The 14574-nt window shown below is 44.0% G+C and overlaps 2 protein-coding genes and 2 non-coding genes across 4 annotated transcripts in view; 1 reads left to right on the top strand and 3 right to left on the bottom strand.

Annotated features, from left to right (window-relative positions):
• LOC144482285 (uncharacterized) overlaps positions 1-14574 on the top strand; it is an 872976-nt gene that overhangs the window by 114966 nt on the left and 743436 nt on the right. The gene's annotated exons all lie outside the window — the stretch shown is intronic.
• The window catches only part of LOC144482277 (uncharacterized), a 411284-nt gene that overhangs the window by 68738 nt on the left and 327972 nt on the right, over positions 1-14574 (bottom strand). The window lies entirely within an intron of this gene.
• trnam-cau (transfer RNA methionine (anticodon CAU)) lies at positions 5409-5480 on the bottom strand. The gene has a single exon. It is a non-coding gene; the product is annotated as a tRNA-Met (tRNA).
• Positions 12250-12332, bottom strand: trnal-cag (transfer RNA leucine (anticodon CAG)). The gene has a single exon. It is a non-coding gene; the product is annotated as a tRNA-Leu (tRNA).

Below are 14574 nucleotides of genomic sequence, written 5' to 3'. Positions count from 1 at the left end.
ATGGAGGGTTTCGGAAACATGGATAAGAATATTAAAATTGAGACATTGCTTAACCACGAGTCAGTGTTTGTCACTGAGCACAGGGTTGATGCATTAACGGTATCTGGAGTAAATTCTGATTTAATGATGAGAAATCAATTAGCAGCTTTCTGGACACAGCAGCACAATAAATCGGATCAGAAGTGGACCACTTGGCCCCTCAAGCCTGCTGCTCGATTCAATAGGATCATGTTTTAGATTCCAAACCACAGAATCTTTACAATGCCGTAACAGCCCATTTGGTCCATCAAGTCTACACTGCCTTATTGAAATTGCACGCTACCTAATCCCACTCTCCCGCCTCACAGCCCCAGAGACCCGGGTTTGCTCCTGGCCTTTGCTGACTGTGCAAATTTTGCACATTCTCCCCCGTGGGTTTCCTGTGGGTGCTCTGGTTGACTCCCACGATTCAAAGATGTGCAGCTTAGGTGGATTGGCCATGTTAAATGTTCCTTTAGTTTCCAAAGATGTATACATTAGGAACTGAATCTGTGCAATTTTGACACTTATTTTGAAATTTTCCCCCTGGTTCTTGATGAACGCTTGACTGGAACATAAAAAACTCTATCATTGAATCCCTACATTGCAAAAGGTGGCCATTCAGCCCATTGATTCTGCACTGATTCTCTGATCTATCCACGCAACCTCACATATTTATCCTGTTAATCCTCCTAATCTAAACATACTGGGAGACATAAGGGCAAATTTAGCATGGTAAATCCACTTACCCTATCAATGGAGTGTGGGGGGAAACCAGAGCACACAGAGGAAAGCTACGTGGACATAGAGAAAATGTGAAAAATACGTACAGTCACCCAAGGCCTGAATTGAGTCCAGGTCCCTGTCATTCTGCAGCAGCAGTGCGAAAGCCACCCTTATTTCTCTTCCATAAGACCATAAGACATAGGAGCAGAATTAGGCCACTCAGCCCATCGAATCTGCTCCGCCATTTTTCTCATTCCCATTCTCCTGTCTTTTCCCCATAACCCCTGATCCCCTTATTACTCAAGAATCTATCTATCTCTTTCTTAGATACACTCAACGACCTGACCTCCACAGCCATTTGCAGCAAAGATTTCCATAGATTCGCCACTCTCTGGCTGAAGAAATTCCTCCTCATCTCTGTTTTAAAGGAACGTTCCTTTCGTCTGAGGTTGTGCTCTGGTTGTAGTTTTTCCTACAAGTGGAAACATCCTCTCTGTGTCCACTCTCTCCAGGCCCCCCAGTATTCTTTAAGTTTCAATAAGATCCCCCCTCATCCTTGTAAACTCCAACGAATACAGACCCAGAGTCCTCAACCGTTCTTCATACAACAAGCTCTTCGTTCCATGGATCATTCTTGTGAACCTCCTCTGGACCTTTTCCAAGGCCAGCACATCCTTCCTTAGATACGGTGCCCAAACTGCTCACAATACTCCACACGGTGTCTGACCAGAGCCTTTGCCAGCCTCAGAAGTACATCCGTGCTCTTGTATTCCACCCCTCTCGACATTGCATTTCCCTTCCTAACTGCCGACTGAACCTGCACGTTTACCTTAAGAGAATCCTGAACAAGGACTCCCAAGTCCCTTTGTGCTTCTGAGTTCCTAAGCATTTCACAATTTAAAAAGTAATCTGTGCCTCCATTCCTCCTTCCAAAGTGCGTAACCTCACACTTTCCCACATTGTTTTCCTTCTGCCATTTCTCTGCCCACTCTCCCAGCCTTTCCAAATCCTGCTGCAGCACACCTGCTTCCTCAATGTTACGTTTCCCTCTACAGTTCCTCACAGACTTCTTTCCGTGAGGAAAAATACCCAACTTCTCAATCAATCTTCATTGCTACAAATCTTTGTCAACAGAATCATTCATGTGAATATCCTTTGCACTCCCTCCAAACTTCTTCAAGTGTGGTGCCCAGCACTGGACTCAGTGCTCCAGGTGAGGCCTATCTAGTGTATTTAAAATCTCAACATGATCTTCTTATTCATGTATTCAATCTTCCAATAAAACATAGGGTGTCATTTGCTTTATTACCTGCTCTCTCAACATGCCCAACCACCTTTAATGACTTTTCTACTGAGAAATCGAGACCCCTTTTTTCCTGCATTTCCTTAAGTGTTTCTCCATTTATTTCTCCACCCTCTCAAAATGAATCAACTCACACTTCTGTGCATTGAACATCATCTAGTTAGGTGATTGACTCGCCCAGGTGCCCGACTGTGGCAAATTGGGGAATTTCACAATAACTTCATTGCAGTGTTAATGTGAGCCTTACATGTGACTAATAAACTTTACTTTAACTTTACTTTACTTTATCTGCCACTCATCTGCCCAGAGGACAGCAATGGAATCATTCACTCAGCATCTACACATTGTTCTGAGCTCTAGGGTCTCTCAGAATAATTCACTCGGCCTCTCAACATTGTACAACCACCTCATTCTGGGGGGTAATCTAGTGAACCTTCTCTGTACCGCCTCTAATGCAAGCTTATCTTTTCTCAAATGTGGATACCACAGCTGCACACAGCATTGCAGATGTGGTCTCCATAAACTCCTGTACGATTGTAGCAAGACACTTTTCTTCATCTCTTCCAATTCACGTGCAATAAAACCAAACATGCCATTTGCCTTTGTAATTGCTTGAATGAATAATCCAGATTGTGCTCCGAATTCTCTGCAACATTTTAAATCCGTCACATTTCAAACTCTCCTCAACTCTGAAGAAGAGTCACGGACACCGAAAGCATTAACTCTGTTTCTCCCCCGATAGATGCTGCGAGACCTGCATGAGGTTTCTTGCATTTTCTGTTTTTATTTCAAATTCCGTCACTGTGCCATCCTCATCTCCTTTCAGACACATATTTGTAATTTTTTAACTCTCCAGTGACTTAGGCCACCAACTGTCTTGTCATTTCATCAGTGTTGCACTTCTACTTGTTTAGAAACGACAAGAGAACAGTTCACACTCGATTCAGTGATGAATGATGAATGAGAAATTATGTGAGGAGTTGTGACAGAAAATGTAATGCGGCAGATAACAATCTAATTCCTTTGGAACGTTTCAATTGAATCTGTATCCACCGCACTTTCCAGCAGTGTATTCCAAACTTTGAACTCTCACTGTGTGAAAAATGTTTTCCTCGTCTTCCTATTCCTTCCTTTGCTCATGATGTTCAATCTGTTCTCTCTCATTCTTCATCATTCCACAAGTGGGAACAGTTTGTCCCTATCCATTCTGTCCAGACTTCTCATGACATTTAATACCTGTAAGTGAAACCCCTGATGGAGTGGTAAGATATTTAAACCAGTAGACATTAAGGCATGGATACAACTCGCAGCATTCAGTTAAATGACTTTTAAATACGTTTATGAGCGAACACGAAGTAATGTGAGATGCAGTAATTTCATTCAAATGAGTAATTATGATTGTAAAATACATATGCGGATATTTTGAATGGATTATTATTGACTTTAAGGAAGTTACCAATTGGCAGTAAACCAATCCAGATAACCCTTTGTCAAAGGGTCATCTGGACTCGAAACACTAGCTCATTTCACTCCTTACAGATGCTGCCAGACCGGCAGAGATTTTCCAACATTTTCTCTTTTGGTTTCAGATGACAGCATCCGCAGTAATTTTGTGTCATTTTAGAGTTGTACTCTTGCACCTCATTTAGAGTTGTAGGACTGAGAAACGTTACTAATGAAATGGATTAGATACTTTGGAACTGTTTCCCTTTTACTTTTCATTGTCTCTCTATAATCTTCCTACCAGAATGAATCACTTCACAATTCTCAGCTTTGAATTTCATCTGTAACTTGTCCCCTCATTCCATCAACTTGCCGATGTCCTTTTTGAAGTTTTACACCAGGCTCCTCACAGGTCACGATGCTTCCAAGTTTCACATTGTCCACAAATTCTGAAATTGTGCCCTGTGCACCATTACCTCTGTCTAAAATATCCTGGTGCATGTTCACCGTATCTACACCTTGTGTGCATATCAAACTGGGTTGAGGCTTATGACAGAAAAAAGGAGCCAATGCAGATACCTGCCTGCATATTCCACGTAAATGCTGCAGAATTGTAGTCAAGTGGTTTTGTTATTATTGTTAAGAGGAAGTAACAGAGGATGGTTTCGATCCATCGGCCTCTGAGCTATGGGCCAAGCACTCTTCAGCTGTGCCACTCTGCTACAGAAAGTCCATCTTCGCTTCCACCCGCCCCACCCCCCGCCCCCCCCCCGCCTCCGCTACCCAGTCTCAGCCCCCTCACTCCTCCCCCACGACCCCTGTCCCCTTCTCCCTCCTCCCCTCCCCCTCCCCTTCCTCCCCCGTTCCCCCTCCTTCCCCTTCCCCTCCACATGCCTTCCCCTCCTCCCCCCTCGCCCTCCCCCCTCCCCCGCCCCCTCCTCTCCCCTGCTCCCTCCCCCCTTTCCCCTCCCGCTCCCCCTCCCATCTCCCCCTCCCCCTCCCTCTCCCCCCTCCCCCTTCCATTCTCCTCTCCCCTCTCTTTCTCCCCGTCCCCCCTCCCTCCTTCCCACTCCTCCCTCCCCCCTCTCCTCCTCCCCCTCACCCTACCCCCACCCCCGCTGCCTATCAATGCAATCCGTCAGATATTCAATTCCACACTTTTGTTTAACACCATCACCAGTGTCAGGAGGCTCAGTCTGGCTACACAATTCCACTGCATTCCACCAAGAATAAAGGGTCAGAGAAAGACACACACAAAAGCAGCCAAAGAGGTTGTTTTTTCACGTGTAACGACAGTCACGGAATTGATCACTGATGTTTGAAAGGAGTTTTCTCTTGTAAATATGTTTATAAATATATTTCCCGCTGTGTAACTGTGCTCTCTGCTGTTCAAAGATGCTCACTGTTGTTGTGCAAAGTGTTTCACTGTTTTTCCTGCTGTGCTCTATGATATAGAGGTTTACAACATGGAAACAGCCCCATCGGCCCAACCTGTCCATGCCGCCCAGTTTTTTACCACCGAGCGATTCCCAATCGCCCGTGTTTGCCCCATACCCTCCAGACCCATCTTACCCATGTAACTGTCTCAATTGTTGTTGAGAGATGATTTCTGCTGTTGTGTAAGATGTTCCGCTGTTGTGTTTCCGGCTGTGTAAATGTTTTTTTTCTATTCTGTTAATATGGCCCCTGCTCTGCAAATGTGTTCCATGTTGTTTGAGAAGATTCTCCGTGAAGATGTTTCTGTCAGTAAATTGTTGCATGTTGTGTTAAGACGTTCCCCGTTCGTATGCTTTCTTGCATATAAAATTGATTCACTGCAGAATGAGGTTTTTTGGAGAAAAGAGAAGCCGATGTAAATACCTGTCTGCAGACTCCACGTAAAAGCCACAAGTTGTTTCATTGTCAGTGATAATAGGAATAGCAGAGGATGGTTTCGATCCATCGACCTCTGGGTTATGGGCCCAGCACGCTTCCGCTGCGCCACTCTGCTCCGGTAAAAGGACATTTCTGCTGCCTATCAATATAGTCAGGCAGATTTTCGCTCCCGTATCATTTAACACACGTTCCAGTGTCAGGACGCTCAGCCACTGCATCAAACCGAGAATAAAACAGAGAAAAACACACAATAGCAGTAAGAGAGATTGTCTGGACACGTAACGACAGGCAAAGGTGATGGGAAACCGGCAAAGCACGGAATTGGAAAATCGATCTCTATTTTTAAAGGAATTTTCTGTTGCAAGTACATATTTGTAAATATATTTCCTGCTGTGTAACTCTGCTCTCTGTTGTTGAGAGGTCCTTTCTGCTGTTGTGTAAAATGTTTCCCTGATGCTCTCAATATCTTTCCGGTTGTATAAATATGATCCATCTTGTGTACTTTTGAAAAATGTTCTGTTAATATATGCCCTGCTCTGTAAACGTGTTCCGTGTTGTGTGAAAATATTCTCCGTGAAGATGTTTTCTGTTCGGCAGAAAGATGATTAACTGGTCTCATAATGTTCCATATTGGGTTAAAATGTTACACGTTGTGTTAAGATGTTCTCTATTCTTGTATAAAACTCTGGTTAAACTGCAACTGGACAACGATCGCCCAATTTCGACTGCATTTTACCCTCTGTTAGTGAATGTGATTGGGGGATTCAGATTGTATCCAAACATGCACGTGAGTGAAATTTGTTCTGTATCTATCTGTCTCCGGTTGTAGTTGCGAGTGTTTATTTGTTTTATTCATTTCGAGAGGTGGGCATCACTGAAGAGGCCAGCATTCATTGCCAATCCCCAACTGACATTCGGAAGGTGATGGTTTGCTGCTTTCTTGAACGGCTGCAGTCCATGTGGTGTCGGCACAGCCACAGTGCTGTTCGCCATACAGTCTTTCAGGATTTTGCCACTCTGACAGCGAAAGAGCCGCGATGTATTTCCAAGTCAGGATGGTGAGTGGCTTGAGGGGGAGCTTGCAGTGCTGGTGTTCCCATGTATCTATTGCCGCTGTCCTTCGAGATGGTAAGAACATAAGAACATAAGAAATTGGAGCAGGAGTAGGCCATCTAGCCCCTCGAGCCTGCCCCGCCAAGCAATAAGATCATGGCTGATCTGATAGTGGTTTAGTTCCACTTATCCGCTCGCTCCCCAAAACCGTTAATTCCCTTATTGATCAGAAATCTATCTACCTGTGACTTAAACATATTGAACGAGGTAGCCTCCACTGCTTCAATGGGCAGAGAATTCCAGAGATTCACTACCCTCCGAGAGGAGAAGTTCCTCCTCAACTCTGTCCTCAACTGACTCCCCCTTACTTTGAGGCTGTGTCCTCAAGTTCTTGTTTCCTTTCTAAGTGGAAAGAATCTCTCTGCCTCTACCCTGGTAGAGGTGGTGGGCTTGTGGGTGCAGTCTTAGAAGAGTAGATGAAGAAATATTGCTCCCATTGCCTGAGGAGAGAAGGATGGCTTTTAATGTGCTGAGTGTTTAGGACCTGGGATGCACTGCCTGAGAGGGTGGCAGAGGCAGCATCAAATCAGGGCTGTCAAGGGGGAATGGAATCAGCACCTGAAGTGAAAGGATTTCCATGGTTATGAGACAAGGACGGGAAAGGGATGAGCTGAGTTGTTCTTGTACAGACCAGCATAGAGACAAAGGGCCGAATGATCTCCCTCTCTTTGCTGTATCCATTCTAAGATTCGAGGTGTATGAGTGTTGGACTCATTCTGTATCGCTCTGTCTCTGGTGCGACATATGTGTGTGATGTTCAATATGAATCTCTCTGAGAGACTTTGCAAATCTGTACACATTCTATCTGGAAGGTATATAATTGAAACAGGGCCTTTGTTCTAATTAGTACATGATTCCACACTATCCTCGACTAAAAATCTTCAACTTAACATCATCTGCTTATCTCTGAAATTCATTCTCCATCGTCTCATTCCCGAGATTTTCCTTTCGTACATCTGTGCTAGTCGACTCAACTGCTCCAGGTAATAGCAAATTCGAAGTCATACTGACTGCATTTAAAAGTACATTAATATTGATTTCTCTATGGAATGTAATGCCGATATCCAATCATTAACTCCTGTTTGATCTGTCTCTGCAACAGCGACAGTTAAGATGCATTTTTCCGCTCTACTGCAGTTCTGTATTGCGGCCAGTGGATGACAGCACACTCTGGTAGGCTGAAGTACAGACATCAGAGAGGGACACAACAGACAAGAATTGTTCACATCATATTGAACCTGGGACTGCGGAATTTAGAAATACTAAATCTTTTGGCCATTTCATTTTGAAATCTACCAGTACGCTGCTTCCCTCTGTATTCGTCATTGAAATCCTGATAAATGAGCAAGGCTATGCTTATAATTGAATGTATTAGTGCCGGTTGGCATTTTATTTGGAACCAAATGGCATTTGAATCATTAGCTTAGTTAGAAATTCATTCAGCAACAGTTTCATTATTAGTACAAACCTATTAAAGCATATTTTTCAGAAAGTTTTACCTATTTCTGATTGGGGATATTATAGAGAGAGAAATTTGCTTTTCTCGATATATATTACTGACCTATATCTGGGTGCTTAGGTTTCGATCTCAAAATTTGTCAGTGGTGCAAAATTTGAAAATATTATGGTTTTTAGTGAGGAGGATATTGATAATCTGCAAGAAGATATAGACAGTCTGGTGGAATGGGCAGACACGTGACAGATACAAGTTAATTAATGTAAGGAAGTGTGAAGTGATGTATTTTGGTCCGAAGATCGAGGAGAGGTGATATAAAATAAAGGATACACCTTTACCCGTCCTAATCCCCATTGCACCTTTACCATGCCAGGATTCCACAGTCTATTCACCCATCACAGAACCCATTGAATATCCAGCCTGCAGTCTACATTGCACATGCTACTTGCACATTCATCATTCAACATTTTACACTCCCATTTTCCGATGTACCTTCACCTTGCAACATCTCCCTGCGCCGTCTCACAAGCCAGCCAACGTCGCACCTCCACTCTGTCCATTGCCCATGCTAGGCTTATTCTGCCCAGTCCGCATTGTGTTTCACTTTGCTCAGTTACAATGCCCAGGTTGCACACTGTTCCAACTTTTATATTCTCCATTAATAATAAATGAACAAATAGAACCATCCCTTGATTAAACACTGTCACCTTTGAGTGGGTGAATTTCATGAAGTGCTGTGTGTGGTTCCCTCCTTGACCTTGATGCTTCTGTACAAATGTAGTCAAAGGAAAATTATCCAAATATATCTTCAATTCTCCTGCTCATTCACAAGGAAATGAGCGGGTGATGGATACAGTTTCAATAGTAGCTTTAAAAGATAGAGAATGGATTTACAAATTTAAAATCCAAGGGAGAGATCAATGCCTGGAGTTGTTTTCAGGCTGTGGCGACGAGAATAACAATACACATTTTAAATTTGAATTGTTCAAAATACTAGAATGGAATGTCTATTTTGGATGAAAGGAAACTTTAAATTGTGCAACTGTGCTGTGCTTCAGCGGCGTGTCATATAGTCATAGCGGTTTCCAGCATGAAAACAGGCCCTCGGACAACTTGTCCATGCCGCCTTTTTTTCAAAACGCCAAAGCTAGTCCCAATTGCCCGCATTTGGCCCATATCCCGCTATACCCATCTTACCCATGTAACTCTCTAAATGCTTTTTAAAAGACAAATTTGTACCCGCCTCTACTACTGCATCTGGCAGCTTGATCCAGACACTCACCACCCTCTGTGTGAAGGAAATTGCCCCTCTGGACCCTTTTGTATCTCCCCCTCTCACCTTACAGCGATGCCCTCTCGTTTTAGATTCCCCTACCTTTGGGAAAATATATTGACTATCTAGCTGATCTCTGCTCCTCATTATTTTATAGACCCCTCAGCCTTTGACAGTCCAGAGACAAAAGTGCCAGTCTATCCTGCCTCTCCTTAGAACTCAAACCATCAAGTCCTGATAGCATCCTAGTAAATCTTTTTTGCACTCTTTCTAGTTTAATAATATCCTTTGTATAATAGGGTGACCAGAACTGTATACAATATTCCAAGTGTGGCCTTACCAATGTCTTGTACAACTTCAACAAGACGTCCCAACTCCTGAATTCAATGTTCTGACCAATGAAACCAAGCATGCCGAATGCCTTCTTCACCACTCTGTCCACCTGTGACTCCACTTTCAAGGAGCTATGAACCTGTACCCCAAGGTCTCTTTTACAGGAATCTCCATTCATCCATCACCTGCTGAGCATATCCAGCATTTTCGGTTTTTGATTCTGGTTTCCAGCTTCCAGCTTTGCGTTGTGTTCTGTGCAGGTGTTTAACTGGAACAGGGAACAGATTCTGATCAGCGCTGTGACAGATAGAGTAGAATGTGCCCCCGACTATCAAGCCTGTGAGATTATATTCCGAGCTGTCCACGAGAATAAGGAAGAGAAAGAGGGAGGATCATTCTGTGATGGACAGATTTCATGTACAAAGGACAAAATGGTCTGTATTCCCACAGCTGTTTTAACAGACATAAGATGTAGCAACATGACTTGCAATCAATAAAGTCCCTCTTCACAGTCCTTGACTTTTTAACTACGAGATTGTTGAACTTTCCACATTGTCAAAAATCCATATATGGACAAGTAAAGCAAACTTCCAGCATGTGGCGTTTTGGGTAGCGCGTGTGACATCTAAATAATGGCAAGTCAGCCATTCAAAGGTTGTGGGTTTCAGTCCCACCAGAATCGGACTTGGGGTCCGATTAGTAGAAAGCAGGTTGCTGCTCCGTTGATGCGATTCAGCTTCGGCACCGACATTTCCTGCTCTGCCATCTCTCCATGCTGCTTCTGTTTATTGGCTCCCAGGGAAACCACTGACTCAAAAATAAATCGCAAACCCCGGGGGCTTTCTTAAAGTTTGACACGACGTTCGCTGGTTGGGTTAGAAACAGTAGCATCTTTTTCAATTATATATTTCGCTTCTTTTGAAGATCACGAAGATTAAACAACACACACGTGCAACAACAACAACTTATAAATAACTACAATCAATCAATAAATATCAGTGCCCTGCAACCTGGTGGTGTTATTCTGATGTGTCTGCTGCGCTTGTCCTTCTAGGCTGTCGTGGTCGTGGGTTTGGAAGGTGCTGGCAAAGGAGTCTTGCTGTGTTGCTGCAGTGCATCTTGTAGATGGCGCAAACTGCTGCCATTGTGTGTCGGTAGTGGAGGGAGTGAAGCTTTATGCATGGGAAGCGAATGAAGTGGGATGCTTTGTCCTGGATGGTGCCAAGTGTTTGCAGTGCTGTTCAAACTGCATTCATCCAGGCAAGTTATCTCAGGAAACCAGGTGCTCCGGTTTCCTCCCACAGTCCAAAGATGAGCAGGTTGGGTGGATTTGGCCATGCTAGATTGCCCCTTGGTCACCAAGGTGTTTGTATCGGTAGATTAGCGGGGTGGATGCGTGGCTCTGCGGGAATAGGTCCTGTGTGCGATTCTCTGTCGGAGAGTCGGGACAGACTCGATGGGCAGAATGGTTTCCTTCACCATTGTCGGGATGGTGTGATTCTAAGGCGATTTGACTCTGTTCGAAATTCCCTGAGAAAACAATGGAACGCTATGTTTGTAGAACTTGGAGAATTGGATTTATTGCAAATTAAATGTGTTTTTACTGCAAGATGATGGAAGTACCTGGATCACGTCAATAAATAGTCAAGATATTTGAGGAGACTCTCGAACTATGTTTTTTTTTTATCGTTGTAGATTATCCACTGTGAAGGGAAAGACAACATTGACAAGCAAGAAATGGATATTGCGACGTACGAAGTTGCAAAGTTCACTGGAAAGGAATCCGAGGATCTGAATCCTGAATCTTCTGATTTACTAAATCGGCGCTTTAACCAACTAAGCCCCAGAGCCTGATACCGCTCTTCGAGGGTACAGCAGAATGCTGGAAATACATTCCAGATCTGGTGGTATTAGTGAAAAAAGAGATATTACCAGATCTATAACGTCCCTCTGAAAATAGAGATAGTTCACATTTCAGATGCAGACCTTTCACGGGAATGACCGGTTCTCTCTCCACAGATGCTATGGGATCTCGGATAGATTCATGAGAGAAAAATAACTGAATCCCACAGTGGCCCATCGAGACTGCACGGATTTCCCTGTAAAACTTTCAAATCCGCCTTTCCCCGACACCCGCCCACCAGGGTCTCAGGGGAGGTGCTCCTTAGGAATTCACAAAAGAAAGCACATCAGAGGGAATCACGCAAATCACTCAGTGAAACACTTCCACTCAACATTGAGCGGTTTAACGTGAGCTTGGTTCCACTTACTGTTTTCAGACACACATCTGGTATAAAAGTAGCCGTGTTCAGGATGTGATTCACACACAGTTTTCTGCTCTGAAGGCAGATGTGCTCCTTCTGTGGCACGAGGTGATTTTTTAAAAAGTACTTTATTCATACGGGATATGTGTGCCGCTGGCGCGAGAAGCATTTATTGTCCAAATTAATAATCTTTGAGTAATTGGCGATAAATTCATTCTGGTGCCGCTGCAGTCCATGTGGTATATGTGCACATACACTCCTGTTCGGGAGGAAGTTCCAAGATTGTGAGCCAGCCAGGGGAACGGTGATACATTTCCAAGTCAGGATGAAGTGTGTCTCGGAGTGGAACTCACAGGTGGTCGTTGTTTCTCAGCATCAGCTGCCCTTGTGCTGCCAGGTGAGAAATTTCTTGGGTTTGGATGCTGCTTCGCGAACGAAAAATCACTGTCAGGAGTGGGATTTGAACCCACGCCTCCATAAGAGACTGCAACCTGAACGCAGCGCCTTAGACCGCTCGGCCATCCTGACTACATTGGCAAAGTGCAAAATTTCTGCACAAGTCGATCTGAATTCCACCTTTATTGTCATTACATTTATAACTCGATGTATTTTTCCATTTTTGAACCCCAACCAGAGTCCTGTATCTGAGTCCCATCCTTTCCCAAGCCGCCGGGGGCTGAGGAGCTTCTCATTGCTGGATTGCGCTGTTTGCTCAAATCAACAAAGACCCAATTCCCGCCCTACCTGTTCCTTACACGAAGGTGTTGAGAGTGTCAGATCTGAGCAACGTGAAGTATCCAATCGGAGAGTTATATCCTGGCGACAGGAATATCTCTCCACAGCTGCTTTCGGAGCTGCTGAATATTTCCAGCATTTCCTCTTTCTGATTTTGTCCCTTCATTACAGGAGTTCATTTACTGACAACCCAAAACTTGTCTCGAGGGCGCAGGTCCAGACATACCTTTTCTGTGATCTTCACACAGACAAGTTCAGTCTTCACTTTCCAACTCACAAGCTTTAAAATCGGCTGTTTCCACACTCAGCACCCTGCGGCATTGCCTTCAACCCTCACCCCACCCTCCACCCGACCACCAGGGTCTCAGTAGTACAAATGCTTCTTGGGAATTCACAAAAGCAAGGGGATCACAGTGTTTGTGAGGGAATATAAAAGGTTAATCCACACTCACAAACGGACTGATTATGTGAGAATCTCTCTCTCTCACGTACACACACACACACACACACAGACCACCACCACCACCAAGGCAAATGGTGAAATTTCATCAATTAAGAACATCTGGGATTAAAAGTCTGACGACCATGGATCGATTGTCAAAAGGAAGACAACTGCTTCACTAATGTCCTTTAAGGGATGAACATTTTAACTGGTTTGGACCTAAATGGGGCCCCCGACACACAGCAACTTTGGTGACTCTAAGCTGCCCTCTGAGGTGACCTATCAAGCCGCTCAGTTCAAGGGAAATTTAGGATGGGCAATAATGCGGGCCCAGCCAGCGACACCCACATACCAGGAATGAATAAACAAAATAAATCGGTGAGTCAAAATGAGGGGATACAGAAACTCAGTTGCAGTACCAAAAGTTGAAAGAGACAGAATTCATTGAGAAACCATGTTTCAGTACCGGAAGCTGACAGTCAGAGCAAGTCACTTCTCCACGCACAGTTTAACTGATCGAATCAGAAAGATCCCAATCTTCATTGAGCAGCAGATAATGCAAAACACAGTCTGAATACAGACAGATGCACCAGAAAAAGCATTCCTTCTGGTTGCATCACAGCTTGTGCGGCTCCTGCTCTGTCCAGGACCGCAAAATATCGACAAAGTGTCGTAAACAAAGCCAGTTCATCACGCAAACCAGTCTGCCATCCATTGGCACGTCGCGTTGCCTTGGAAAAGCAGCCAGTTGAAGCAGCCACGCACCGTGGACAGATTATCTTCCACCGGCTTCTGTCGAGAACTGGATACAAAAATCTGACGGCAGGCACGAACCAAGTAAAGAACAGCGTCTTCCTTGTTATCATCAGAATTTTGATTGGACCTATCTCGTATTAATTTGATCTTTCTCTACATGTTGCTGTGACTGTAACTCTACATTGTGCGCTCTCTTCTTTCCTTCGCTATGTATGGTATGCTTTGTCTGCGTAGCATGTAAGAAACAATACTTCTCACTGTGTACTAATGCATGTGACAAGAATAAATCAAATCAAATAAAATCAAAGAATATGGCACAGATATAAAGGTCAAGTCGCCGTAGTTGCAAATGACCAGAGGCTGCTTTCCCCCTCAAAAGGGAGAGCTTACTGGTGGCGATTTAGCCCAAGGGTTACCATACCTCAGGCGACAGGCAATGCTTGGAATATCTAATGTGCGATCGAATAGTACATCTGGATTTTCTTTGCAGAAAATTTGTATCAAAATCCTGATGTTGTTTTTAAATCCGGGGATAATATACGGCTGTTACAAACTGCCCTTCCACCTTCAATGATTTGTACACAGGTCCATATATTTCCCGCTGTTCCTGTTTCCCCTTTTGGAATTATATCCTTTATTTTGTATTGTCTCTTTGCGTTCTTCCCACCAAAATGAATCACTTAATCCGCCACATGTCCTCCCATTCCACTAAGCTGTCTGTGTCCTTTCAGAGTTCGACTGGAATTTCTGTAGCTCTTTTCAGAACCAAAGGGCGTCCCAAATCATTTCACTGATAATAAAGGATTTTTGAAATATAGTCATTGTCCAATTGCTGAA

The sequence above is a fragment of the Mustelus asterias genome, unplaced genomic scaffold (assembly GCF_964213995.1).
Source record: "Mustelus asterias unplaced genomic scaffold, sMusAst1.hap1.1 HAP1_SCAFFOLD_35, whole genome shotgun sequence".
Taxonomy (NCBI): Eukaryota; Metazoa; Chordata; class Chondrichthyes; order Carcharhiniformes; family Triakidae; genus Mustelus; species Mustelus asterias.
This window is presented reverse-complemented; position numbering and strand designations above follow the sequence as displayed.